Source organism: Oncorhynchus mykiss, chromosome 7, assembly GCF_013265735.2.
Source record: "Oncorhynchus mykiss isolate Arlee chromosome 7, USDA_OmykA_1.1, whole genome shotgun sequence".
Taxonomy (NCBI): Eukaryota; Metazoa; Chordata; class Actinopteri; order Salmoniformes; family Salmonidae; genus Oncorhynchus; species Oncorhynchus mykiss.
In genome coordinates, this window is record NC_048571.1 from 57280300 (window position 1) to 57305742 (window position 25443).

General features: G+C 40.8%; 1 protein-coding gene across 2 annotated transcripts in view; it reads right to left on the minus strand.

Annotated features, from left to right (window-relative positions):
* The window catches only part of cdc42 (cell division cycle 42), a 37967-nt gene extending 12858 nt beyond the window's left edge, over positions 1-25109 (minus strand). For both annotated transcript variants that reach the window (XM_021609823.2, XM_021609825.2), the window contains exon 1: positions 24998-25109. The gene's annotated coding sequence lies outside the window, so the exon portion shown is untranslated. The remainder of the gene's footprint in view (positions 1-24997) is intronic.
* Positions 25110-25443: the final 334 nt, after the last annotated feature.

The window sequence follows — 25443 nt, forward strand, 5'->3', positions numbered from 1 at the left end:
CCGAGCTCTGCAGTCTGCCTGCCAGTTGGGATGTGCACGGTTATTTGAATATCCGAACGGATGTTAGTATTCAAATACTTGTAGGAGTATTCATTTGTGAATAATGTGTTACATAAGGGTAAAGCAAGACAGTTTTATTAAATTAATTTCAAATAACTTCAGTGTAGTTATGATGACCACCGCGTGCCTCATAAAAAGAACGGTATCCTTTACGTGTGTAGCTTGTTGTTTATGTTGGCAAATCAACGCGGAAGAGGTTAAAATCGGTAGAAAGTGGAGTGAAAGTTCACTAATGCAGTGCAAGATGGAATACTATTACAGAATTAAAAGTTAACTAAATGAGGACTAGGCTACAATGAGCAACCCAACAGGTAGGCTGTTTTATCTGAATGGCATTGGGAAGAAAGCAGAGCATGTGCCCTCAATAAGCCTAGCTAGCTAGCTTCTCTAGGCTACTCCATGCAAGACAGGCATGGTTATATGGGATGATAAAACAATAGTGGTTGCTACAAGTTCTCTAGTTTTGCTGTAGTCAAGTTCCCTTAGAGTCTCTCTCTCCCTCAGTCTGCTCGCCACACATGCCGACCAATACCCTCCGCAGCTGTAGCAATAGTGCACAAGTCTCACCTTTGCGCAGTAGTGCTCAGGTTAAAAAATATATTTTTAAAAATAAAATAAAAAGTTTTGAATATCTGACAAAAAGTCCTGATACTATTTGAAGAGTCAAATTATTTCAAAACACCCATCCCTTCCTGCCAGTCACAATTCAACTAAGCTTGGGCAGTATACTGGGGTATTTGGAAATAGCCACAGGATGGTTTTTCAAATCAATTTGAATATTTGTAGCTACTTTAAGTAAATACCTTAAGTCAACTTCTGCAATACACGTTAGGAGATAAGGACTGCGTTCTTCATTTCACCCATCACAATTTTTCATCATGACACTTACTGGTAGTTCTCAGTCGTGAGGTGTTTGTTTACAAGGTCACAATGACGAGACCAGAGCCTTGTGAGTGAGTCACTTTTATTCAGCACGCACCAGGTGATCGCGTTACAGTATGGAATTCACAACCAAATGTTCGTCCGCTAGATATCTTAACTATTAAGTTAACCGTGTAAAAATGTGCTAAATTCTCTGTAGTGGTGCATTTGGTTTGCTAATTTAGTAGCTAGTTAGCCATCTAGCTAAGTGGTTAGCTTCTTCCAAAAATCAAGCTTCACAGCAGAGAATCCCCTCCCAGATCAAGAGCCTTGCTTTTTAGCATTTAATTAGCATGCTCTATGGGATTTTACATGTACTTGTTAGCATTGCTAACCTTTGGATTACAAAGGCGGAGTGGGGTATCCTGGTATGACAATCTGGATACCACCCAAGCCTATATTACACAACACCCTCCCTCATTGTCTTCTGAACTATCACTCACATGCTGGTTACATACAAACTACCTACCTCTCATAACAATGCACACCATCTCCCTCTATTTCGCTACCCTCACACACCTCGCTGAATACACACTCCATCTCATTACACATACACACCTTACTCTCTCTTGCTCATTACATAAAACGCTGCTTTCATTACACACTCCCTCTGTCCCCCTCTCATTCTCTAGTCACGGAGACCAAATCTCAGTACAGTTAGAAATAACAGTTGGTTAAGTAGTACAACAGTGATTATTGGATGCCTAACACCGAGATCTCCTGTTCAATAGCCGAGTAAGGCCCGGTCTGTAAAACAACCCCTTGCACAGGACAAACTCTTCTGCATTATGGGGATGGCTTCAATAGCATTCAAATGGGTTGAATGGAACGCAGGAATATTGCTTATCCATTCATCTGATAGATCTAGGTGATGGGACGGGACAGGGGCCTGTACTGCAACTATACATCACACCTCCAGACACTGCCCTAATGGAGAGAACTGAGACAAGGACATTTGGATAATTTAAATAGAGTAGTGTTCTTCACACATACACAGCAGAGCTGGGCTGCTGGCATAGAAAAATGGGCTCCGTCAGTGAGATGGAGAACACAGGGTTTTGTGAGGCTAGAGAAAAAAAACACATTGATCTTTATAGTTTATCCATATACTCTGTACCCATAGACTGAACAAGCCCAAGGTCACAATAATGCTGACATTTTCTGTTTTACTGGGAGGGGTGGGAATCAGTAAGCACAGAGAGGAACGGGGAAGAAACAGTTTTCCTTGAGAAAAAAAAACTATCAAACTGAATGTTGGACACTGCTGACAGCTAGACCTAGATGATGCACACTAACATCTAGAAGCAAAATCACTCTCATATTTACACATGCACAGAAAACTACAGTCAGAAGTTATTGGCACAACACATTTGAATTAGCCTAAATTGTTGTTCTCCCCCTTTGAGCAAGGCTGTCCTCTAGCCCAGGGAAACAGGCTGAATCCTCAGCCAAGTTGCATTAATAGTGTGACAGACGACCATTTACACCCACCCGCCGTACTATTGCTCGCCCTCCATCCGCCCTCTGACCAGCCAGCCTTCCCCTCCCCCTCCCCGTGCAGACAGTGGGTCACTGCGGCTTTAAGCTGAGGCATAACGTCATCGGTTTAGAAGCGCTGCACAGCATAGCACAGCTCACTCAGCACACATAGCTAGATCACAACAACACACAGCATAGAACTCAAAGCAACTCACTGACAACTCACAAAAGTGATTCAGAGTACCCGGCAGCAGGTCATAACAGACACTGCCACAATGACCGTATAATCGTGTAACAGATGGTTATGATGAAGACAGTCATGAAAATAAGATAACCGTCAATGGTTAGGGAACAAAAATAAAAATGGGTGGAACGAACAGCTGACAGAATTGCCAGGCATTGTTGTTGAGTCAATTTCTGCAGTAACTTTCGGTTACTGGCCCAGTGCAAATACAAACGTGATTTTCTTGGCAGTAGGTAGCCAAGTGGTTAAGAGTGTTGGGCCAGTAACCGAAAGGTCACTGGTTCGAATCCCCGGGCAGACTAGGTGAAAAATCTGTCAATGTGCCTTTGAGCAAGGCACTTGCTCCTGTAAGTTGCTCTGTATACAAGAGTCTGCTGAATGATTAAAATGTACAAATATGGTAAATATTTAATACAATACTTTTTTTTTTTTTTAAATGGATTTAATTGACTGTCTATGCTAGTGAGACAATACCCCACCCATACTGTCAAAGTGTAATGTTTTTTTTAGATATTTTTTTTAATTAAAAATTAAGTCAAGTATTCAAACCCTTTGTTATGGCAAGCCTAAATAAGTTCAGGAGTAAGAATTCGCTAAGAACAAGCCACATAAGTTGCATGGGCTGTGTGCAATAGTGTTTAACATGATTTTTAAATGACTACCTCATCTCTGTACTCCACACAACTACTTATAATGTCCCGCAATCGAGTAGTAAATTTCAAAACAGAATCAACCAAAGACCAGGGATGTTAGTCAATGCCTCACAAAGGGAACCTATTGGTAGGTGGGGAAAAAAGGGGGCAAAAGCAGACATTGAACATCCCTTTGAGCATGGTGAAGTTGATTACACTTTGGATGGTGTATCAATACATCCAGTTACTACAAAGATACAGGCGTCCTTCCTAACTCAGTTGGGGTCAATGGTGACTTTAAAACAGGTACAGTTTAATGGCTGTGATAGAAGAAAACTGAGGATGGAGCAACAACATTGTAGTTACTCCACAATACTAACCTAAATGACAGAGTGAAAATGAAGCCGGTACAAAATAAAAAATCTTCCAAAACATGCATCATGTTGGCAATAAACTGCAAAAAGTGGCAAAGAAATTACCTTCGTGTCCTGATTTCAAAACATTATGTTTAGGGAAAATACATCACTGAGTACCACCTCATATTTTCAAGCATTGTGATGGCTACATCATGTTATGGGTATACTTGTCAATGGCAAGGACTAGGAAGTTTAGGATAAAAAAATTAACTTATTAGAACTACGCATGGGTAAAATCCTGGAGGAAAACATGGTTCAGTCTGCTTTCCAACAGACACTGGGAGACAGATGTACCTTTCAGCAGGACATTAACCCAAAACATGGCAAAATCTACACGAGCTGATTAGCAAGATGACATTGAATGTTCCCAAAATGGCCTAGTTACAGTTGACTTAAATCCACTTGAAAAGCTTTGGCAAGACTTGAAAATGCATGTCTAGCAATGATAAACAAATCAACTTGACAGAGCTTGAAGAATATTAAAAAAGTGCACATATTGTACAACCCAGGTGTGCAGAGCTCTTGAGAAACTTACACAGCTGTAATCATGGCGAAATGTGATGAACATGCATTTAATCAGGGGTGTGAATACTTATGTAAATTAGATATCTGTATTTCATTTTCAATACATTTCTAAAAACATGCTCTCACATAGGGTATTGTGTGTAGATGGGTGAGAAAAAGATGCAATCCATTTCAAATTCAGGCTCGAACAACAAAATGCGGAAGAAGTCAAGGGGTAGGAATACTTTCTGAAGGCACTGTGTAGGCTATATTTCCTCTTTGTGAAAAGGATAATCCCCTTTTAGTGTAAGAGCTGTTTGAAAAGACCTAACATTTCAGCCTGTTTTGGTGCCAAATTAGTTAGACCAGTAAGTGAGCTCGAATCCTCTCTACCAATAACGGCTAAACTCAAGAAAAAAAATAAACGTCCTCCTACTGTCAACAGCTTATATTTTCAGCAAAATTAACATGTGTAAATATTTGTATGAACATAAGATTCAACAAACTGAACAGCTTCCACAGACATGTGGAACAGAAATGGAAATAATGTGTCCCTGAACAAAGGGACACAAATCAAAAGTAACAGTCAGTATCTGGTGTGGCCACCAGCTGCATTAAGTACTGCAGTGCATCTCCTCCTCATGGACTGCACCAGATTTGCTAGTTCTTGCTGTGAGATGTGCCTTGGTGGAAGAGTGGGGCTAACCTGCAAGTTCCCGGACATTTCTGGGGGGAATGGCCCTGGCCCTAGCCCTCACCCTCCGATCCAACAGGTCCCAGACGTGCTCAATGGGATTGAGATCCAGGCTCTTCACTGGCCATGGCAGAACACTGAAATCACCCATTCTGCTAGTTGATCCCGCTCCAGAGTACAGGCCTCGGTGTAACGCTCATTCCTTCGACGATAAACACGAATCCGATCATCACCCCTGATGAGAAAAAAGCGTGACTCGTCAGTGAAGAGCACTTTTTGCCAGTCCTGTCTGGTCCAGCGACGGTGGGTTTGTACCCATAGGCGACGTTGTTGCCGATGTAAGGCAGGTCCTCACCAGACGACAACAGGCCTACAAGCACTCAATCCAAACTCTCAGCCTATTGCAGACAGTCTGAGCACTGATGGAGGGATTGTGCATTCCTGGTGTAACTCAGGCAGTTGTTTTTGCCATCCTGTACCTGTTCTGCAGGTGTGATGTTTGGATGTACCGATCCTGTGCAGGTGTTGTTACACGTGGTCTGCCACTGCAAGGCCAATCAGCTGTCCGTCCAGTCTCCCTGTAGCGCCGTCTTAGGCGTTTCACTGTACGGACATTGCAATTTATTGCCCTGGCCACAACTGCAGTCCTCATGCCTCCTTGCCTAAGGCACGTTCACGCAGATGAGCAGGGACCCTGGGTATCTTTCTTATTGTGTTTTCAGAGTAGAAAGGCCTCTTTAGTGTCCTACGGTTTCATAACTGACCTTAATTGCCTACTGTCTTAACGACCAATCCACATGTGCATGTTCATTAATTATTTATGGTTCTTTGAACAAGCGTGAGAAACAGTGTTTAAACCCTTTACAATGAAGATCTATTTGTTTTTTTACGAATGATCTTTGACAGGGTCCTGAAAAAGGGACGTTTCTGTTTGAGTTTAGTTTTCAGCTTCCCCTCCACACTCAAGACCACTCCCAGATAGTCCCAGCAATATTCTTGCTTGAGAAATGTCTTTGCTAAGAAGCATTGTTTTTAAATTAAAAATAAACAAAAATCACAGTAAGGTACTTAATTGTTACGAGAGAGAAAAACATCTGCACTGGACCTTTAACAATATGATATAGCTTTGTTGCTCCTTGCTGAAACAGTTGTAGCAAATTAGTCATTGGTTGCTGCTGCAGCAGCACACACATGAATATAATCAATAAAACAGGCTTGGAACTCCAATCCCTGGAAATGTGACTGGTAAAGTCATGGGTACACTCGCAAAGGCTGCCTGGTATTGTGGTGCAATAATTTTTCATGCGAATGTAGAAAATTAATTCAAAAGATGTTTACTGAGGTGGCTCATGCAATGGAATGTATTTTTGTTTATGTGTCAGTTGAGTTGAAATCAACAAGTCACAGCACATATTGGATGGGCACACTTCCTGCTCTGCTCATAGGTTGTTATCTTCATGATATGTTATCTTCAACCTAGTTTTACACCTATAGGTACACTCGCCAGTCCACCCATTATGCCATCATTGACTTGAAAGGGGACGGCCATTCTATATTTCTACAGCAGCACATGGTCAACTGTGCATGGTCAACCTGTGCATGAGAAACTAAAATAGCTAATTTCCTAATTAAAACTACTTTCAAATTTACCTTGAATGTATGTATTTTGAAGTACAGACTACAGGTGGCCTTCCTAATTTACAAATGTAATATTATTGTTGCTACCACATAGGATACAAAGTCTCAAAATAAGGCTCTTCAAATCAACCAGATATAACTTGCTTTGATACTCACATCTGTCCTCCTGTGTTTATGACCAAGTTGGAAGGTTAATTTACCAATAGCAAAAAAAATACAAAATAATTGTCCATTGAGTGCAAGTATGCAAAATTTTAATCTAGTGAAGAGAGAACGCTGATTTGGACAGGCAGTGTCACATTCGTAAAGTTTTTGAATTAAAAGTTAATGTAGCAGCATTTCCAGTATGATTGAATGCAAATGTTCTATGCAAAGCTATCTTTCATAAAGGGCTTAGGTGATGTGTAACCGGTTGCTTTTGTCAGTACTCGTTCTAAGCGTAAAGGATGTGACAGTTAAGGATGCTTCATAACATGATCATGATAAAATGCAATAATGATCAAATGTTCATGTACTTCCTACTGCTTCTGAAGTGTGTTTATGTTAACAAGCAGGCAATCTGTGAGTGATCCATTTTGGGTGCACGCACATTCTCATATGAACTGCAATAATGCATTCTGCTAACCGGAGCATTTTTTTATTTAACCAGATAGGCCAGTTGAGAACAAGTTCTCATTTACAACTGCGACCTGGCCAAGATAAAGCAAAGCGACACAGTTACACATTGAATAAACAAACATACAGTCAATAACACAATAGAAAAGTCTATATACAGTGTGTGGAAATGAGGTAAGATGAGGGAGGTAAGGCAATAGACAGACCATAGTGGCAAAACAATTACAATTTAGCATTAACACTGGAGTGACAGATGTGCAGAAGATGAATGTGCAAGTAGAGATACTGGGGTGCAAAAGAGCAGCAGAAAAATGGAAAGAAAGGCAGCCAAAAGAGAAGTTGGCTTTGGGGATGATCTGTGAAATATACCTGCCGGGTGGGTGCTGCTATGGTTACCAGTGAACTGGGGGGGGGGGTAAACAATGCAGCAACCTTTTTAGCTGTGGCAAAACAGAGATGCCTGAATATACAGATGAAGCTGATTACATTGGAAGAGATAGCAGACTCCACCCAGAAGCATCACGTGGAGGACATGTGGAAAGATATCAGACCTGATCCAGGCCATCCATGTTGAGCACATCTCATGGGGGAAAGTGAGAGACTATTCCATCTGCATGTAAATCAGCTGAGCACAATTTTGTGCAGTGTCCTCAAGAGCAGTGTACTGCCACCTAAACACACCAATCCTCTGATTACCAGTCCTTGTCCAGCTCCAATCGTGAAAATTAAAAACAGGGGCCTGCCTTCTTGTCAAATATAAAGCCACAAAATCCAACAGGCAGTTCATGGGACTGGTAACAGATAGACTGATGCAGTTGAAATCCAGTTCTTGAGGAGTAACGACCACACAGGATGTGTACATCTTGCCAGCCAAGGTGGACAAGGGTTGGGTGGCAGCTGGTCAAGTGGTCCAGTCCATGACCTTTTGTGGACAACAGGCCTTATGTGTTACTCAGTAGGTGATTGATAAAAAACATTTAATCTTCGAAATAAAACATCTGTCATTAACGATCTAGAATGAAATTGCTAAAACTTCATACATTTGAAATAGGAGTGCAGTGTCATTTGCAGTTTCTTTTGGGACCTGTTCACATCCATAACTCTAGTGTTATGTAAATGCTCAAATGTATATACCTTTTGAGGTGTGCAACCCTCTAATTCAATGAAAATAAAAGGTATTCAAATAAAGAATTGTAAACACATTTTTGGTTGGTTAATACCAGACCCACGAGTGCACTTTGATAGCCTATGCAATAACTGTTCAAGATGCTGGTTATTTATTGGTTCTTTGAGGTACATTGGGCCCTATGATTTCTGTGTTGCGGAAAACACGGACGGAATCTGGCCATAAAAATGGAATCAGCTGTAAAATGTGGAATATTGCAAAAATGTTCCATAATTTGGCTGAAATTGATAAAAAAAAATCTAAAGCAGGCCTAAATATTGTAGTAACCTAAATTATTTCATAATTTAAAGATTACAGACAAGTAGGCCTAGAGAAATAATTACGTTTTCAAAATGGGGTGTTTTGAGAGAGCAGAGCAATACCAAAAGGACTATTACGAGTAGAGGCCGACTTCAAGTTTTCATAACAATCGGTAATCGGCATTTTTGGACACCGATTGTGGCCGATTTAAAAAAATGTTTTTGCCTGTATTTAACTCATCAAGTCAGTTAAGAACACATTCTTATTTTCAATGATGGCCTAGGAACGGTGGGTTAACTGCCTTCTTCAGGGGCAGAACGACAGATGTTTAACTTTGTCAGCTCGGGGATTCATTGCCAAAACATTTCAAACTACTTTTGTAATACAACTCTAGGTATTTTTTACCTAAATAATCAATACAATTGAAGACTGGATGATCTGTGTTCAATACAGGAGAAAAACAAAATGTAGCTAGCTTTCAGGTCACGTGCCTCTAACAAAGAGTCCTCTTCACTCTAGCCTCGTTCAGTGTTACTTCATTACACAAAGGAAAAACCTCAACCAATTTCTATAGACTGTTGACATCTAGTGGAAGCGGTAGGAACTGCAAGAAGGTCCCTTAGAAATCTGGATTCCCATTGAAAAGAGAGTGACCTCAAAACAAAAACAAAATCTGAATGGTTTGTCCTCGGGTTTCACCTGCCAAATAAGTTCTGTTATACTCAGACATGATTCAAACAGTTTTAGAAACTTCAGTGTTTTCTAATAATATGCAATCTTATCTTCTGGGGATGAGTAGCAGGCAGTTGAATTTGGGCATGCTTTTCATCCAAAATTCCAAATGCTGCCCCCTATCCTAGAGATGTTAACTGATGTCTTGAGATGTTGCTTCAATATATCCACAATTTTCCTACCTCATGATGCCATCTATTTTGTGAAGTGCACCAGTCCCTCCTGCAGCAAAGCACCCCCACAACATGATGCTGCTAGCCCGTGCTTAACGGTTGAGATGGTGTTTTTTTGGCATGCAAGCCTCCCCCTTTTTCCTCCAAACATAACGATGGTCATTATGGCCAAACAGTTATATTTTTGTTTCATCAGACCATGGGACATTTCTCCAAAAAGTACAATCTTTGTCCCCATGTGCAGTTGCAAACCGTAGTCTGGCTTTTTTTTTTTTTTTTTTTTTTTTTTTTTTTTTTTCCCCTCGAGCAGTGGCTTCTTCCTTGCTGAGCAGCCTTTCAGGTTATGTCGATATAGGACTCGTTTTACTGATACTTTTGTGCCTGTTTTCTCCAGCATCTTCACAAGATCCCCTGCTGCTGTTCTGGGATTGATTTGCACTTTTCGCACCAAAGTACGTTAATCTCTAGTGGACAGAACGCGTCTCCTTCCTGAGCGGTATGACCGCTGTGTGGTCCCATGGTGTTTATACTTGCGTACTATTGTTTGTACACATGGAACGTGGTACCTTCAGGTCTTTGGAAATTGCTCCCAAGGATGAACCAGGCTTGTGGAGGTCTACAATTTTTTTTCTGAGGTATTGGCTGATTTCTTTTGATTTTCCATGATGTCAAGCAAAGAGGCATTGAGTTTGAAGGTAGGCCTTGAAATGTACCTGTGGGTGTACCTCCAATTGACTCAAATTATGGCAATTAGCCTATCAGAGGCTTCTTAAGCCATGACACCATTCTCTGGAATTTTCCAAGCTGTTTAAAGGCACAGTCAACATAGTGTATGTGAAATTCTGACCCACTGGAATTGTGATAGTGAAATAATCTGTCTGTAAACAATTGTTGAAAAAATGACTTGTGTCATGCACATAGTAGATGTCCTACCCGACTTGCCAAAACTATAGTTTGTTAACAAGAAATTTGTGGAGTGGTTGAAAAAATGAGTTTATTTTTTACTCCAACCTAAGTGTATGTTAACTTCCGACTTCAGCTGTATATGGGGCAGCAGCCTCTAGGTGCAGGGTTACGTAACCGGGTGGAAGCTGGCTAGAGATGGCTATTTAACAGTCTGATGTTCTTGAGAGAGAAGCTGTTTTTCAGTCTCTTGGTCCCAACTTTGATGCACCTGTACTGACTTCTCCTTCTGGATGGTAGCAGGGTGAACAGGCAGTGGCTCAGGTGGTGGTTGTTCTTTAACCTCTTTGATCTCTAGGGGCGCTATTTCATTTTTGGATAAAAAACGTTCCAGTTTTAAGCGCGATATTTTGTCACGAAAAGATGCTCGACTATGCATATTCTTGACAGTTTTTGAAAGAAAACACTCTGAAGTTTCAGAATCTGCCTGTCTGTAAGTGCCCCAGAACTCATTCTACAGGCGAAACCAAGATGATGCATCAACCAGGAAATGAGCAGAATTTCTGAAGCTCTGTTTTCCATTGTCTCCTTATATGGCTGTGATTGCGCAAGGAATGAGCCTGCACTTTCTGTCGTTCCCCCAAAGTGTTAGCAGCATTGACGTATTTGTAGGCATATCATTGGAAGATTGACCATAAGAGACTACATTTTCCAAGTGTCCGCCTGGTGTCCCTGCATCGAAATTGGAGCGTAAAGCCAGGTGCAATTATTTTTCCATTTGAGAGCAAGGAGAAACCAGGCTTCCACGAAGGATATATCATTGAAGAGATATGTGGAAAAACACCTTGAGGATTGATTCTAAACCACGTTTGCCATGTTTCAGTCGATATTATGGAGTTAATTTGGAAAAAAGTTCGCGTTTTGAGGGCTGAATTTTCGTTTTTTTTTTTTTTTTTTTTTGGTAGCCAAATGTGATGTACAAAACGGAGCTATTTCTAATACACAAAGAATCTTTTTGGAAAAACAGAGCATCTGCTATCTAACTGAGTCTCCTCATTGAAAACATCAGAAGTTCTTCAAAGGTAAGTTATTTTATTTGAAGGCTTTACTTGTTTTTGTGATAGTTGCCTGCTAAATGCTAACGCTAATGCTAACGCAAATGCTACGCTAGCTAGCTACTGTTACACAAATGATTGTTTTCCTATGGTTGAAAAGCATATTTTGAAAATCTGAGATGACAGTGTTGTTAACAAAAGGCTAAGCTTGAGAGCTAGCATATTTATTTCATTTCATTTGCGATTTTCATGAATAGTTAACGTTGCGTTATGGTAATGAGCTTAGGTCTATAAATAGAATCCCGGATCCGGGTTTGGTCGTCGCAACAGGTTAACTTTTTGGCCTTCTTGTGCTGTAGGTGTCCTGGAGGGCAGGCAGTGTACCCCCAGTGATGCGTTGAGCAGACCGCACAACCCTCTTGAGAGCCCTGCTGTTGCAGGCGGTGCACTTGTCGTACCAATCGGTGATACAGCCCGACAGGATGCTCTCAATTGTGCATCTGTAAAAGTTTTAGGGGCCAAGCCAAATTTCCTCAGCATCCTGAGATTGAATAGGCACTGTTGTGCCTTCTTCACCACACTGTCTGTGGGTGGACCATTTCACATTGTCAGTGATGTGTATGACGAGGAACTTGAAGCTTTCTACCTGCTCTACTGCGGTTTTGTCAATGTGAATAGGGGCATGCTCCCTCTGCTGTTTCCTGGAGTCCACGATCAGCTGCTTTGGTTTTGTCTACTCGATTGAGTTGGAGGTGTGCGTAGCGGACAAACACAATTGCACCTTTTCTATGGACATTTGAATGTACTGAGATACCGTTGTGGCGAAATCTGCACGGAGCCTTCACCGTGCACTGCCACTTTAAGAGCGCATGAGCAGTAAGGAAGGAGAAAATAAAAAGAGAGCTCGTTCAGCTCTTTGGGGAGGGGCTCTTTGGTGGCGCGACAGTTTGATTGTGTGTGCTGTGCTGCAGAAGTTTTGTTTGTTTTCAGCGTGTGTAGTTTATTGAGTGTTTAACTCAATCATCGGTGTAATTGCGCTAGGTCGTGGTTGTTTTAGTTTGGGAACACACCCGTTATGGATCGCATGGATTAGTAGCAACATTGTTGCGAAGCTTTAACATACAAACCATCGGACAGTCAGACAGTACACCTGCACGCCTGAAGACCACAGCTAAGATCTCTCTTTTTCTCTTCCCTCTATCGTTCCAGTGCTTTACCCTGCAACAGACTCTCTATTTTTCCAATGCACTTCCCATTGAAGTTCATTAGAGCTGGACTATTATTGCCCTGTCAGAAGTATTTGGACATTTCAGTTAAAAGGGAGGTTGCTTGCAAATTGTGTATTGTTATGTGAACTGTATTGAGATGTACTAATGACATTTAAGGCCTTTGTTGTGTCGATGAACACCCCCCACATTCATACCCTCTGCACTCATCCACTAGAAAATAATACAGATTATTGCAAATCCTATGTTGATGACTGGGTTCGTTCTTGTATGAAGTTGCTGTTGAATTGCTATGCCATTATTAGTATTAGTATTATTGTATGAGGTATTCTTGTTTGGGTTACCCCTGTGCTGTGATGTGGGTTTTATATGGTGTGTATTCTCTTCTCTCCACTGGCTATCTGGTAAACAGGCTACACTCTAGGCAGTCTCTTCTGCTGATGTGTGTGGGTCTGGTAGTGGTTCTCTCTATTCTACTCTTTTCCTTTCGGCATGGTTAATACCTGCCTGGCGCCCGAACAAAAGTTATTTTTACCCCTCTCTAATAAATACCGCTACACCGTGACAAGATCCTGAGGCCCGTTGTCGTGCCGTTCATCTGCCGCCATCACCTCATGTTTCAGCATGATAATGCACGGCCCCATGTCGCAAGGATCTGTACACAATTCTGGGAAGCTGAAAATGTCCCAGTTCTTCCATGGCCTACATACTCACCAGACATGTCACCCATTGAGCATGTTCGGGATACCAGTTACCGCCAATATCCAGCAACTTCACACAGGCATTGAAGAGGGATGGGACAACATTCCACAGGCCACAATCAACAGCCTGATCAACTCTATGCAAAGGAGATGTGTCACGCTGTGTGAGGCAAGTGTTCACACCAGATACTGACACATCTTCTAATCATTTTTTGGAGAACAGACACATCAGCAAAAGTAAATCTCAGTCTTAGGGTAAAATATTACTAGACACTTTAACCTCTAGGGTAAGGGGCAGCATTTGGAATTTTGGATGAAAAGCATGCCCAAATTAAATGGCCTGCTACTCAGGCCCAGAAGATATGATCTGCATATAACTGGTAGATTTGGATAGAAAACGCTCTGAAGTTTCCAAAACTGTTAAAATAGAAATAGTGTGAGTATAACAGAACTGATTTGGCAGGCGAAAACCTGAGAGAAATCCATTCAGGAAGTAGTTTTTGTGGTTTTGTAGTTTTCTATTCAATGCCATTACAGTACCCATTGACTTAGGACTCAATTTGCAGTTCCTATGCCTTCCACTAGATGTCAAGTCTTTAGAAATTGTTTCAGGCTTGTATTCCTATAAATGAGGGAGTAAGACCAGTCTGAATGAGTGGACCCTACCGTGTCGCAGAGCTTTTTCATGCGCAATCCTGAGAGAGTGCATTTCTTGTTTACCTTTTATATTGACGATGTTATTGTCTGGTTGAAATATTATAGATCATTTAGGCTAAAAACAACCTGAGGATTGAATATAAACATTGTTTGACATGTTTCTATGAACTTTACGGATACAATTTGGATTTTTTGTCTACCTGTTGACTGCGTTTGAGCCTGTGGATTACTGAAGAAAACAGGTGGAAAAAAAACGGAGGTTTTTGGATATAAAGAGACTTTATGGAACATTTATTGAGTAAATGAATGTCTTCTGATTGCCACCATATGAAGATCATCAAAGGTAAGGGATTCATTTTTATCTCTATTTGTGAGTTTTGTAACGCTTCTGCTTGGCTGGTTACTGTTTGTAATAATTTGTCGGCTAGGTATGTTCTGGGCAAGGTATGCTTTCGCCGAAAAGCATTTTATAAATCTGACACCGTGGTTGGATTAACAAGAAGTTAATCTTTAAACCTATGTAAAATGTTTTTTTTTCTTCTGAATTTTTATAATGAGCATTTCTGTATTTTAATTTGGCGCTCTGCAATCTCATTGGATGTTGGCCAGATGGGACGCTAGCGTCCCACATACCCTAGAGAGGTTAAAAGGAAGGCTTGGCAACGCACAATGGATGTGACGCTCTGCAAATTGAGTGTTATTATTTTAAAGATTTCTTCACCAAACTTCAGTGTACTACTTTCTAGTTATCTGAAAATACAGTGTACCTAGGGCCCTATGAAATCGTTTACAATTTTCTGAATTCTGTGTTTTACGATTTACACTTTATCATCAGTGTCTAATGTGAATTCATAAAACATCAACAATTTTACCTCTTTGGGCTAGCGTCCCACCTGGCCAACATCCGGTGAAATCGCAGAGCGTGAAATGCAAAATTCGTAATATTAAACATGCATGAAAATACAAGTGTCTTACATAGTTTAAAAGCATAACTTCCTGTTAATCCAGCCACTTTGATTCAAAAAGGCTTTACGGCGAAAGCATACCATGTGATTATTTGACGCCAGCACTCCGCGTACAAAAGCATTACAAACATTTTCCAAACAAGCAGAGGAAAGTCAGAAAAAGCAATAAAATAAATCACTTACCTTTTGAAGATCTTCCTCTGTTTGCAATCCCAAGGGTCCCAGCTACATAAGAAATGGTCCTTTTGTTTGATAAAGTCCTTTATATCCCAAAAAAGTCAGGGATATGCATACAAATGAATCCCAAAAGTTACCAATACACTTCGCCCAAACAAGTCAAACAACGTTTCTAATCAATCCTCAGGTGCCCTAATATATAAATAAACATTAAAATGTAAATAATAGAATAGTATGTTCTTTACCGGAGATAAATAACGAAGTGCCCTTGCTCATCCACGCGTGCCACAATACTACAGCCAAAATGGGAGCCACCTAGAAAAACTACATTCTAGCTCATTTTTCAAAAAACCAGCCTGAAACTCTTTCTAAAGACTGTTGACATCTACTGGAAGCCCTAGGAACTGCAATCTGGGAGGTATTCCTTTGATTATCCCATAGACAGGCATTTTAAATGGTGTCACCTCAACAACAAAAAATTCCCAGATGGATTCTCCAAGGGTTTTCACCTGCTATATCTGTTCTGTTATACTCACAGGCACAGTGTTTTCTATCCAATACGACCAATTATATGCATATCCTAGCTTCTGGGCCTGAGTAACAGGTGGTTTACTTTGGGTACCTCAGTCATTCAAACTTCCGAGTACTGCCCCCTAGCCCAAAGAAGTTAAGATATAACAGTACATTTGTATTGATGCAACACAACATTGCACACTTTTTTAAATCAAGGCTAGTGCTTCAATACAGAGTTCTAAGTGTTTCATTATAAATTTAAAAAGTAATGTGGTAATCTAGGCAACAATGCAGCCAGCAATAGGCAAAACTTAGTTATACTTATGTAAAAAAAACAAAATGGTACATTCATAGTTTGTGAAATAAAGTGCTTCACTAGGTAAATCATGCAGCAATAGGCAAAATCTATGGAACTAAGTTTTCCATCTATCACAGACATCTCCATTTATAAGTACATGATTATCAGCCTCTTTGTGTTGAGCTCGGTGAGTGCCTCTCGCTTGTCTGTGAGTGGAGTTGTGTATTTGCTCATACTCCCCTCAGTCCACTGAGTTGACTGGGAAGTAGATGTAGGGCACTGCAACTCTTGGGAATCTTGCACTCATGCTCCTCCAGTAATCCGCAAGCTCCAAAACAGGTGAGGACTCCCTGGACACACAGAGCTGATAGGCAATCCATTCTTCACTGAGCTCTGTTGATGGGCTTGCCATGGATTTCAATTGTGTGTAGGCTTCAATCTACTTTTCCATGGCTGAAGCCTGCCTAGGATCGAACACCCTTGCCAGCCTGTAGACCTGACTGGATGTGTGTCCCAGTGCTTTGAGAACTTTGAAGGCCAAGTGGAATGCATCATGGAGATGGTCAAGCACCTGTCTCCAATCCCCATCTTTCTCAATAGCTCACCTGTCTTGGCAGCATACCCAAATGTTTTTGCCATTCCATTCACTAGGTAAGAGTCTAGATCCTCCATGGCGTTGTATGCAGACACTGCTGTGGAACGGCAGGTTCCTTCCAGGATTGACAGAGCTGTCATCAGTTTGGAGCAGCCCTCTGAGATGAAGGTTAGCTTAACAGTGAGGGCCTGCACCACCACCTCTGTTTCCAGCTGACTGAGGATGTTTGTGACTGCCTGGGATTATGACTTTTCTGCCAACGAAAACGCTCTGTAGAGATGAACATGCTCTGCATGGTACTTCACTGCCTCAAACCAGCTATTCCATCTGGAGCTCACTGCTTCAGGAGGAGCTTTGGCCTGCACAAACTCCTTCATAATGAGGAAGCTCACCCATTTTCTCTTTCTACCAGGCTTCTTAAAGAAGACAGATAAGATCTATGTCACACGTGATGCAACTTCAGAGAAGTATTTGTAGCGCTGCCAGGTCTCACCCACCAGATTGATGACATGACAGAGACGGGTTACATGGACGCTGTTGGGCATCACTCCTTTCAGAACCTCCTTGTATGCCTTCAGGCAGTAGCAGCATTATCTGTGACCACTGTTCAGGCATCGTTCAGGTTCAGATCGTTGCTGTGGAGGGAGGCTAGTATAGCTTGGGAAAATGTGGAGTTTTTGCATCTGTCCATGAAAATGACATCCACCAGAAAGTACTGGTTTTCAACACATGCAATGAAAGATTGTTTTAACCTAAGTTTTTCCTTAAAATAACTGTGACAATAAGTGTTATTTAAAGTGTTATTTAAATTAAGTGTAAACACAATATAGATATAGCGATAGTTAGCTAGATGGAGAGGCAGACCAGTTGCTGACATTTATGCATCGCTATATTTCACCACGATAGCTCGTCGTTTGGAATATCACAATTTGCATGCGGACAATTCACATTGCAGAATGTAGACTATAGCAACGGTATATTAACCTGTTAGATCTCTAGGGGCGCTATTTCATTTTTGGATAAAAAACGTTCCCGTTTTAAGCGCGATATTTTGTCACGAAAAGATGCTCGACTATGCATATTCTTGACAGTTTTGGAAAGAAAACACTCTGAAGTTTCAGAATCTGCAAAGATTTTGTCTGTAAGTGCCCCAGAACTCATTCTACAGGCGAAAACAAGATGATGCATCAACCAGGAAATTAGCAGAATTTCTGAAGCTCTGTTTTCCATTGTCTCCTTATATGGCTGTGATTGCGCAAGGAATGAGCCTACACTTTCTGTCGTTCGCCCAAGGTCTTAGCAGCATTGTGACGTATTTGTAGGCATATCATTGGAAGATTGACCATAAGAGACTACATTTTCCAAGTGTCCGCCTGGTGTCCTGCGTGGAATTCGGTGCGCAATTGCCAGCTGCTTGTACTTTTCCATTTGATATAGGGGAGAAACCATGTGTCCAAGAACGATATATCAATGAAGAGATATGTGAAAAACACCTGATGATTGATTCTAAACAAGTTTGCCATATTTTCAGTCGATATTATGGAGTTAATTTGGAAAAAAGTTTGCGTTTTGAGGACTGAATTTGTAGCCAAATGTGATGTATAAAACGGAGCTATTTCTAATACGCAAAGAATCTTTTTGGAAAAACTGAGCATCTGCTATCTAACTGAGAGTATCCTCATTGAAAACATCAGAAGTTCTTCAAAGGTAAATGATTTTATTTGAAGGCTTTTATATTTTTGTTGAAATGTTGCGTGCTGGATGCTAACGCTAAATGCTAACGCTAAATGCTAACGCTAGCTAGCTACTTTTACACAAATGATTGTTTTCCTATGGTTGAGAAGCATATTTTGAAAATCTGAGATGACAATGTTGTTTACAAAAGGCTAAGCTTGAGAGATGGCATATTTATTTCATTTGCAATTTTCATGAATAGTTAACGTTGTGTTATGCTAATGAGCTTGCTGATAGATTTACACAATCCTGGATACAGGGGTTTTTTCATAGCTAAACGTGACGCAGAAAACGGAGCGATCTGTCCTAAACAAATAATCTTTCAGGAAAAACGGAACATTTGCTATCTGAGAGTCTCCTCATTGAAAACATCTGAAGTTCTTCAAAGGTAAATGATTTTATTTGAATGCTTTTCTGTTTTTTTGTGTAAATGTTGCCAGCTGAATGCTAATGCTAAATGCTACGTTAGCATCAATACTGTTACACAAATGCTTGTTTTGCAATGGTTGAGAAGCATATTTTGAAAATCTGAGATGACAGTGTTGTTAACAAAAGGCTAAGCTTGAGAGCTAGCATATTTATTTCATTTCATTTGCGATTTTCATGAATAGTTAACGTTGCGTTATGGTAATGAGCTTGAGTCTGTATTCACGATCCCGGATCCGGGATGGGGAGATCAGAAAGGTTAATAGGCTAAGTTATGTTTAGAACGCTACAATCCCTTGCACCTGTCTCGTCCACAACCACCGCCAACTTCTAACGGATCTTCTGTAGAACAGCAGTCATGTGTTGGTCGACCACATGGGGCAGGTGAGTTTGCTGGAGGCTGCTCTCATTTTTGGCCAACACTCCTTCCTGTTTGCAATGCTTCACTAGAAACGGCTGTAGCTTTCTTATCTTTTCTAAGGGAATATCAGACTCGGCGTACACAGCCACAAAGTCCTGAATAAATTCTCGTCTTGAATCTGCAGTTGCGCTTGCACTAGTAATGGTCGTTTGAAGAGGCATGCTCTGGCTAAGATGGTGCTTTTCATTGTTCTTCACGTGGGCTTTAGACTTTAAGTGGTCATCACATGTATTTTTACGGGTCCTACCAATAGTATGTTGACAGAATTTGAAAACAGCTTATCGCCTGACTCGTAATTAGAGGTCGACCGACTGATTTTTCAACGCCGATACCGATTATTGGCGGACCAAAAAAAGCCGATACTGATTAAATGGCCCTTTTGTTTATTTGTAATAGCGGCAATTACAACAATACTGAATGGACTTTTATTTTAACTTAAAGCTTGGTCGCAAATGGATCTTCCAAATGGACAATGACCCCAAGCATACTTCCAAAGTTGTGGCAAAATGGCGTAAGGACAACAAAGTCAAGGTACTGGAGTGGCCATCACAAAGCCCTGACCTCAATCCTATAGAAAATTTTTGGGCAGAACTGAAAAAGCGTGTGTGAGCAAGGAGGCCTACAAACCTGAATGGGCCAAAATTCACCCAACTTATTGTGGGAAAGCTGTGGAAGGCTACCTGAAACATTTGACCCAAGTTAAACAATTTTTAAAAGGCAATGCTACTAAATACTAATTGAGTGTATGTAAACTTCTGACCCACTGGGAATGTGATGAAAGAAATAAAAGCTGAAATAAGAATCACTACTAATATTCTGACATTTCACATTCTTAAAACTAAGTGGTGATGCTAACTGACCTAAGACAGGGAATTTTACTAGGATTAAAATGTCAGGAATTGTGAAAAACTGAGTTTAAATGTATTTGGCTAAGGTATATATAAACTTCCAACTTCAACTGTACATAGAGTTGATATCACTAGCCACTAATAATGTTTACATAATTTTGCTTTACTCATACATACTGTACTCTATTCTACTGTTTTAGTATATGCAACTCCAATATTTCTCATCCTAGTATTTATAGATAATAAAAATTTAAATATTTTAGGTTGTGTGTATTGTTAGATATGACTGCATTGTTGGAGCTAGAAACAAGCATTTTGCTAGACCCGCAATAAAATCTGCTAAACATGTTTATGTGACATAAAATTTGATAGTTTATGCCTGTCCAAACCCCGCCACCATGGGGCACTCTATTGACAAAGTTGGCATCAGCAAACCACTCGCCCACATAACTCCATACACGTGGTCTGTGGTTGTGAGGTCGGTAGGACGTACTGCCAAATTATCTAAAAAGACATTGGAGGCAGCTTATGGTAGAGATTTGACCATTACGTTTTCTGGTAACTGCTCTGGTGGGCATTCCTGCAGTCAGCATGCCAATTGCACACTCCCTCAACTTGAGACATCTATTGTGTTGTGTGACAAAACTGCACATTTTCAACTTGCCTTTTTTTGTCCCCTGCACAAGATGCACCTGTGTAATGAAATGCCACGCCTGTCAGGTGGATGGATTATCTTGGCAAAAGAGAAATGCTCACTAACAGGGAAGTTACCAAATTTGTGCACACAATTTGAGAGGAATACGTTTTTGGGGTATTTTATTTCAGCTCACGAAACCAACTGTTGACATGTTGCATATTTTTGTTCAGTGTAAATAGAAACATTTCAATTTGGCCTTATCAGAAGAACTATAAAAAGTTATTAAATGAGCAGGGTAGCAATTGAAAGAGAACACTGGAGAAGATGGGAAAATCATCAGATCAAAAAAACCTTAATGGAAACATCTTACTGTCAAAAGGCTATAGTCTATTATTAAACATGCACCTCTGATAATGAAGCAGCTAATGAAGCAGCTAATAAAACCACATTTTCAAATATTCACCAAAATACAATTAGCAGGAAAGTACTGCTCTAATGTGAGTGATTCCATATGTGAGAGATAAATCTGTAGGAGAGGAGAGAAATCAAAACAGTTAACACAGGATTGAATTTAGAATCATTTGTTGCACAATGACTGGGCTTACAAAAACACATTTCACTCCAGTACCAGCTTTTTGAGGAGGTACTCTCGCTCTGTTGACAGGTGATAGCTATTCTGCCCCACAAGCAAGGCTCTGTATGCTATGCACGTGTGATAAATGAGATGACTAATGAAAATACCCAAGCAACAATTTAATTCCACTAATTATGCAAATTAACCTTCAGACCGATAAGCATGACCGGTCAAATGAATTTTTAGCGACTAAATGATTGAAAAGGTGCCTTTTTTTGTTTGTTTTTTAAATATGTCTCCTAGCTTTGCCATTGAGGAACTGAAGCAAGCACACTTGTCGTTTTTTGTTTGGAACACAGCCCTGCATCCCCACCATAACACAATTACTGATGTTTACGCTACACAAAAACGTTCCATTATAAATCGCAATCTGGGTCAGGTGGGCATCATTTAAAGCGTATTCTACTGCCAACTAAGTTATAAAATACGATCTTCCACTGTTGGGCTTACAAAAGGCACTTCAGACAAACAGATTTTGGTGCACATAGAATAGAGTCATGAGTGCATTCAAGTGTGCATTTTCTTCACAATACGACAAACAGGTTAATTCTGTTTAGGACAACCCAGGGTATAACATGTCATCCTTGTAACTGTGGAACAAACTTAATGATAATAAACGTTGACACTAAATTAGATGACTTTTCAAATATGGAAATGTGAAATGCACATTTCGACTCATAGGTGTGTGGTTAGCTTGTATGACATCAAAGCAGTATCTCATCTTTCAGAACAGACTCCTCTCAATTTACAGCATTTCCCTCACCCAAACAACAACAAATGTGCAAAAGCAGCCCAATTAGCGGGAGGGGTGAGGGTCGTCACCTTGCCACACGCAGTGCTCAAGTTCAGAACAGCAGTCAGTCAAAACCTAAAGCGCTGTGAAGCGGAGAACCTGTGCTCTGACATCATGTTACTGTACAGTCACTGCGTTCCAATTTAGGTACTTATCAATGACAAAATCTGCTATTTTCAACCCGTATTAGGGATGACAGGGGCTATGACTGGAAAGGACTACAAAAACTGATATGAGGAAAATATCAAGGGTACAAGACGGTGTACAAACCAGAGTTAGGGGATTAAACAAACAAATTATTCCATACAGCCTTGCGGTCTGTAACAGACAAGTCACATGATCTGTTAGCGAACACGACTCCACGTGCAATCTCAGTAAAAAATAGAATGTCTACGATGCACAGTAATATCGCATATATTTGATATCACCATGAGTTCCAGAACCCCTCATTGCAACCCTATTCAACAGAGGTTAGGCCACAGCTTCTCCAGGCAAGGGAGTAGGGGGGCTGGCAATGGGGGCAGAGGGACGCTATATGGGTTTCTGTGGAGCCTCCGCAGAGCTCTGTAGCAATGAGGATGAGCGACGAGTGTAAGGGAGAAAGAGAGCGAGGGGGAGTGAGAGAAAGCAAGACAGTGTCATTGCAAAGTGAGCAAGAGAGTGAACGGGAGAGGGAGTGAACATAAACTAATGCACAGATGGACATCTTCCTTCCACACTCCAACAACCTGAGGATGAGGGGCTAACCATCCCTCTGTTCCAACACACACCAGCCTGATCAGGGTGTTTTCCTCCTACACTGGCTCCAAGCAGCTGGACACTGGCTGGGGTGATGTTGAGACAAAGTTAAAGAGTGATAGATAGCACTGTTTAGGTCATATGCCTGACAAGAACAGACAGTGTTGCCACATCTATCCCCTCCAAGCCTACTGCTAGACTAATGAGCATGTTCAACCAACAGCTTGCTGGGTCTAAAATGGTGTCTCAACTTGTCACTGTGTGTGACTCAACACAGTTAATGCCTACTATAATTATGATGCTTCCTGATAGCAAGCGGACAAGAAGATGAGTGACGAGTGTATGGGTTTTCAATAAACAGCCACCACCTTTGTTGCATGTAGGCCCGTGAGAACAGAACATGGAATCACATCCCGATTAGAGCTGGTCATACCATATGTTCCACACACCTCTCCAAAATGTTGTAATTTTCTGTAGGCCTCTGGCCTGTTGAAAGGAAAAAACTTCAATAGTTGCCAACCAATACCTAGCAATGTGGACTTATCGCCTATGTGGACTCAGATTACACCGCTCTGTCAGTCAGCTACTTTCACTGCCTTGGTTGGCCTTGTTTCAGAGTGCTGGCTGGCCTACAAACACAAATGAGTGGATTAAGGCTGATGCAATCATTATCACAACAGTAAAGTGTTGTCTCCATCTCCAAACACACGCACATGTGCCTGATGTTGAACTAATGCTAGGATGCCCAGATATTCCAAGAATGTCAATAGAAGATTCACCATCCCACCCCTTTGCAGATGCAGGTGTTCTCCCACCTAGGACACTTTTACAGAAGGGGCAGAGGGACACACAATGCAGCTGTGCAATGACTTTCAGGGACTTTCCCATCTGGGTTTACAGTACAATGCTGTGCAGTATAGACTACCAAAAGCAGCTCTATCTGCAAGGCGGTGTCTGGTATTACACCGGATTTACTCACTCTGAAAGGCTTTAGTGATCTTTCACAGCCTCCCTGTTTCCTTCCTACAGCCTATGTAGAAAACACACTGACTCACGTACTGCTAGCCAACCCACATAACCATACTTCTTTTAAAGGTCTATGCCTTTTTCTGAATGTAACGTTAGTCTGTCAATAAGTACAGTACACCAAACAAATGAAATCAATGTACCACAAAGTCAGAGTTTGGTTTAATTGCTTTTCTATCAGCACTGACTGAATGGCACTGTGGAAGGGGACAAAAAAACAAATCAGCTTTACACAACCATATACCCGATGTACCACAATCCATGTATTAACTAACCATGCTAACCCGTGCTTCTTCACCTGCATTGCTTGCTGTTTGGGGTTTTAGGCTGGGTTTCTGTACAGCACTTTGAGATATCAGCTGATGTACGAAGGGCTATATAAAATAAATTTGATTGATTGATTTTTGACCATGAGCTAACCAGCTAGCTAATTAAAGATGGCTCGTAGCTACTATTCGATGGCCTAATCTATCTGTCTGACAATTCTAAAACATTGGTAGAGAAATGGTCAACAATCAAAATAATAACACTCCTAACTAGGTAACACTACACGCTACGTTGTCGTGAAATAACGGAAACGTCTATGTGCTGGCAACCATCGTTCAACCTCCTGGCTTCCTCCTAGCAGCAACGTTAACTACCCTCCCAGGCGGTTTTAAGCAGAGAGCGACCATCGCCATTCTAGCTAGCAACCTGGCTAGCTAACAGCTAGTAGTAACAGTGTCAATCAACGATGAAGAAACACAGATTAACGTAACTTAATTGTTTTCATACAAACCCTGTCAGATCGATTGCTTTAAGTACGTTAATCCACTAGCTCATTTAGATAACGTTAGCTATCATTTAATTGAAAAGTCTGATTAGCGTTGATTTAGCTAGTTAGTTTGGCTAGCGGCTTCCTTTCGCTAGTTTGCAGTAGCTACCGTAGTAAACGACGTTAGATTGGCTACCAAGCGGATGCTGTTGTTGAATGAGATGACAAAACCAAACATTTTATCTCCAATGGAGTAAACAACCAGATACCTACGTTGAAAGTGACATGTTAGTTATAACACCGATAGTAACTAGCTACTATACGTGAAGAAATAATTTATTAAAAATAGTCATTTTCCGTACCGTATCCTCTTTATTTGTGTCTCTGCGGCGGGCGTTGGCAGGTTCACGCTAGGGGCTTTCTAGTCAAAAGTGCAGGGGCACGTGCGTAGAACGTAATGCGTGACATGTTAATAAGAAATCACTTATAGCAAAATGGATTGGTTGACTCCAAATGATTTACATTTCAATAACAGTAAACATGAATATATTCCCTAGTAAGAATAGTGCAGTACAATACCGGTATTATCTTACTCTGTGTTAATGCACATACATTTTTTTTTTGATGAGAAGACCTGACTTTTCCCTCTATTTGCAATCTCCTGATATAGTGATTGGGAGAATACGGACAGCTGTTTTCACAGTAATATTGCGTTCACACAATATCATTATTTTTTTTACTCCACTACTCAAAGGACTGCAATACAATAGCATGCCGTTAGATGGCACAGTACTATGTCAAAGATAAT